A 5,233-nucleotide genomic window follows, 5' to 3' on the forward strand; every position below is an offset into this window, starting at 1 on the left:
GAGCTGGGAGCACTGCAGGAGTCGTCTGCTGGGAGAGGCACTGTCTTGGCAGCAGGCAGAGATCTGGGGCACTGATGAGAGGAAATCTAGGGCATCAAAGAGCAGAGATGTGGATAATCAAGGAGAAGAGATCTAGGGCATGGAGGAGCAGAGATGTAGGTAATCAAGGAGCAGATCTGGGGCATCAAAGAACAGAGATGTGGATAATCAAGGAGCAGAGATCTAGGGCAGGGAGGAGAAGGGGTCCAGGTAATCAAGGAGTAACAGTCTAAGGCATCAAGTGGGGTAGCTGTAGGACACCAAGGAGGGGGCATCTGAGGCGCTGAGGGCTGTGCAAGAAGGTGGAGACAAGGCTAATGTCCAGCCCTGACCAGCATGTCATAGTCCAGGGTAGGGGGAACAAGCTTTCACAAGAAACACCATGCAGCATTGTAAGCTCCCAGGGCTGTTCAGGACGGCTGAGCCTTGACTGGCAGCCCCAGGCTCCCCCAAGGAGGAGCCCTGGAGCTGCTCCAGCCAGAGGGAGGGAACCTGCCTCCCCATCAGCAGGCAGCAGCAAACATGATCTGTCTGAAAAATAGAGCCACGTTAACAGTTATTGATCTATAACTTTTAACCAATTTCTTTTTTACAATATTGGGTTGCGTGCTAATATTAGCTTTTTATTGTTGGCACTAGGCAAACTCCACTCCATCAGCGAAAAACAGCTCCTGTGGGCCAATCTGCACCTCCCATTGAGCTGAATGATAGAGGACTGGAACAATATTTTTTGACAGATCAGTTCCTGTTCAGGGTAGTGGTGGCCATTATGCAAATCAAGCTATAAGAAGTTTAAAAGTCTGGAACCATTATATTTCTTTATTTCATTAACATCAATGCAAGCAGTCAAGTTAATACAACAGAGTGATCCCATTCCAGGGCTTGCACAAAATGGTCTCCCCATCATTTAACAGGACTGGTGATTTCCCCTGCAGGTGATCCCAGCAGCTGTACTGGGGCACTGAGGCATTTTTTGCATCATGCAGCTGGGAGAGGGGTGGGTGACAAATGTCTGTGAGCAGATTAGTGCACAGGAATCCTCTGTCTGAGCTGGCAGATGGCTGGGAGGGCCCTGCTCCTGGCAGCAGGCAGACATCCAGGAGGATGGGGGACAAGTAGGGGATCCTTTACAAGGGCCTGATTTCCCACTGGTCCTTGGGGGTCTGCTCCCCCACTTCGGAGCACCTGCACAAAATCTCTTATGTGGTTTTCCCACCCCTAATTCTCTGCATGGGCCATCAGAAGCTGCTTGGGCAGAGCTGCCCTGGAGTCACAGAGTGAACAGAGGCATAAGCAATTAGGATTCAGGTTTACAGGGCAAGGCAGCACAAGAGCATGGCGTTAAGCCCATTTCCTCCAGCTCTGGTGCTGGACACACACATTTTCCCAGCACAACAGCAATATGAGGAGCTAAGCATTGATATAATACAGGAATGATGCTACAAAGAGCAGAGATTTGTGCTCCAGCACATGCCCTGACACCCAGGTGGTGGCCACCCTCCTCATCCCCCATCATATCAGCATCATATCAGCACCTCCACAAAAAAAAGCCTTCACAGCCATCCCTACCCTCACCTCCACCCCACCAAGGGAGCTTTCACTGAAACAGCTTTGCAGAAGAGCACACATCCCATGTGGCCCCCTGCAGCTGAGGGTATCAGCATCTCTTTACAATTAGAAAATTGATCCACAGTGCACGGAAATGATGGGGCTCAGCCCTTGCATTGGTGTTTTAAGGAAGGGAGTGGGTGATCCCTGGTCACCCACAAAAGCCAGAAACCCTGTGAGAATCTTCCCACCATATAACTCCCACAACAGACACAGCCATGTGCACACTCACACTTATTTATTTGCATAAATCTGGAAAATAAAGACCAGGGCGTGCCACACTAATAGATCCCAGCACTACAATAGCTCCATTATGAGGAGCAATGTCTTGGAGAATTACTGCTAAAGACTCTACCTTTTAGTGTTGAAACTTTTAATTGATTTTAAAATACACAATCAATCACAGTTAATCAAGGAATCATGAAGAAGCTATCGTACACAAATACACAAAGACAGCATATAAACTACAATTAATGACCACTTAAACAATGGGGAGAATGAAAATAGGATTATTTATTAGTGTTTATGGACAGTAATGGATGAAGTAATGAGCAGTAGCACGGTGATGTGCTAGAAGCCAAAGTTGGTGATACTTAACACCAAGTGGCCATAAGTGACTTTTCAGTGAATGGGTCAATGGCAGAGTTTAGAGCAATCTTTACCAAGGAAGGAGGTGCCTTTTCCCCCTCCTCTAAACATTACCATGGCCCTGCAGCTGCTGGTGGAGGTCATCCACCCTGAAGGAAGGATGTAAACCACCCTGGGTTCTCACCACAAACCCCATCTCTGTCCTAGAGCCAGTCAAACCTGTCAGGTGCAGCTTTGCTCCATGGCAGGGGGATCTGTTGTCCCCCAACAAAAACACCTCTGGGCTGCCTTCAGCCAAATGCCCACCCAAATGCCCATCTGTCACCTGCCAGGGAGCTGTCTAGTCCAGCTGGACAGCTCTGGCCTTAGTGCTAAGTGGAGTGGTTAAAAACCCAGCTGAGTGCCCTGTCCCATCCTTGGGGAGACAATTCTTTATGTCTCAGGGTGGAAAGCAGCCTGATGGGCCAGGGAGGGGGGAGCAAAGGAAGGGCTGGGGGTTATTTAAGCCTGAGCCAAGGACAGTGAGCTCGGGCAGGGCAAAGGAGGTAAATTCCACTGAGGCATCTTGAGGCCTCTGAGGTCTGTCCTTGTCCACAGCCCCAGGTGGTCTGTCCAGGATTTAGTACAAAAGACTATTTTGTCTAAGCTGGCTTTATTCCCACCCACGTAGCAAGAGCCTTGCAGGCCCAGAGCCGGGTGCTGCTGGGGCACACACTGACACAATCCCACCTGGGCAGCCTGCAGACCCAGTTTGCTCCTTGCTGTGCTGGATCAAGACCTTTCTGTGCCTCCAAGCAATGCCTGCTGTCCCCATGGACAGTCAGGGGCGCAGGGCTGTGGCATTCACACAGGGAGCAGTGGCAAATCCCCATAATACAGCCCTTGCTGTGCAGTTTGCAGATATTTACTTCTCTAAATTAATAAGCAGCACCCAGATCCCCACTCCTCCCTGCCTGGCACATGGTGCAGTGGGGAGGCAGTGATGAAACAGCTCCTGGTAAGGAGAAGGGGAGGGTCCAGAGGAAAGTTTGTCCTGTTGCACCATTCCCTGGAAGGCCAGTGATAACTCCAAAAGACACCACCAGCACAATCCAGGTGCTGGTGTCCTTGTAGAAAGGTGGGGGCTGGCCCTCCTTCCCTCCTGGGGCAGGGGTGTGGGGATATTCTTGTGCTCAGATCTTTCTGTAGTGAGATGGAAGTCTCATGCCTGACCAAGGGCTGCTTTTAGCACTCGACTTACACTGCTATTAGTCATCTCAGATCTCTGAAAAGGAGCTGACAGCAGGTCAGCCCCCATAACCACATCTTCCCTGGGGCTTTGGTGGGGGCTGAGGATGCTGCAGCCCCTCACTTCCAGCCCTGCCTGCCAGCAGCCTCCCTTCCCACAGTGCTCGTGCTCACTCTCATGGATCAATGTCTTCCTCTCCTCCACCATCTCTTTTATTGCCTTGCAAGTTGGCCCCAGGATGTTTTATCACACCACAGCACATAATACAAATGAAAAACAAAGGGGAAAAGTTTGAATCATTTTTTTAATATATTCATCCCTGTGCTGGGGAACAATGATCCATCTGATTAAATCCGCATGCTAGAGTTTATTAAACCAGGTTGGCCTCTCGCTTTCTCTCTCCTTTAGGCAGGGACAGGCTCATTAAAATGAACATGCTCTGCTCCCTCCCCAGTGCAATCCTGCTTCACACAGCCCCTGTGCTGCTGCTACCTCGGAGACATCACCAGGAGCTGATGGATAGGGCTCTGCAGCTCAGTTTTCCCAGCAGCAGCACGGCAGCCGAGCTGTGGCATGGCTTTTTGGCAAAGGGCAGGAGATGCCTTCAGCTGATGGGAACACACATCCAAGGAAAAGCCCCTTAAAATTGGAGGGAGGTGGGGGACAGGGTCTGGCCCCCTCACTCTAGCCCTGCCCCAGAACCTGATGGGAAATTTCCCATCTGTAAAATGGTTTCAGGGCACTGCTTCCCCATTAGGATAATTAATGGCTATAAAGCAGTTTGGGTCCTGCACTAAGAATAAACCTATTGGCAACAACAAAGTGCCTATTGGGCATTTAAGACACTTTCTCCCTGGGACCAGGTCCCTGTGTAGGCTCCTAAATCTGCCAGCAGCTGCTGTCCCTGCAGCTCCAACTCCCCTTGGGCTACCTCAGGAGTGTCCCCAGCCCACCCAGTCACCCTCACCAGGAGGCTTTTCCAGCAGGCTGATATTTGCTGCAGCTCCTCTTCTTCCTCGGGAGCCCTTCAGAAACAACCTAAGTCTGTTCCACCCCAGCAATAACAGTGGCTTAGGCCCTGTAATCCCTCCTTTACTCGACTTTGGGTTATTTTGAGCAGGAGATTAAAGGAGATAATCTGCATCACCTGAGGTGCTGCACTTTCTATATCTACCCCCTTTCCTCCATCCTCAGGGGCTCACCCAGGCCCAGGCAAATAAACCCCTCCCTCCTTCCTGTATCCTCTGCCACACTCTTGTCTCAGGACAGCTGTCTGTCCACAGGGTGCTGCCATGTGGTGGGCCATCAGCAGCCTGGCTTCCTAGATCCAGCTTCTCACCTGGCTACCCATGTGTCCTGCCTCCTGAGGCAAGCCCAGAGATGCTCCACAGGAGGGGAAGACAAAGGAGGGCACACTGTAGCACTAATTGGGATTATTCTCTAGGCTTCTTGGGGAGGAGGTGGAGGCAGAGAGGATAAATAAAGTCCTCCTTTGGGCACTTGGAGCTTGGCAGGGTGTGCTGGGTTCAACAGCAGACATTTACTGCCACAGCCAGAGGATGGAGAAGGATTGTCTGTTTGGGACATCCCACAGTACTAAGAGAAAATAAATAAACACAAATAACACAGGAAAAGCACTGAAAAATGTCTGTTTCATGCCCAAGGAGGAATCCTCATCACCTGGCAGCATCCATCCTTTCCATGTTCTGGGGACCACGTGCTGCTCTCCAGCTCACTTCAGCTTGGAATTAGCAAAGCACTTGGTGCTGG

The 5,233-nt window shown here is 50.7% G+C and overlaps 1 protein-coding gene across 2 annotated transcripts in view; it reads left to right on the forward strand.

Annotated features, from left to right (window-relative positions):
* ELFN1 (extracellular leucine rich repeat and fibronectin type III domain containing 1) overlaps positions 1 to 5,233 on the forward strand; it is a 101,670-nt gene that overhangs the window by 84,298 nt on the left and 12,139 nt on the right. The gene's annotated exons all lie outside the window — the stretch shown is intronic.

Source organism: Cyanistes caeruleus, chromosome 17, assembly GCF_971803275.1.
Source record: "Cyanistes caeruleus chromosome 17, bCyaCae1.hap1.1, whole genome shotgun sequence".
Taxonomy (NCBI): Eukaryota; Metazoa; Chordata; class Aves; order Passeriformes; family Paridae; genus Cyanistes; species Cyanistes caeruleus.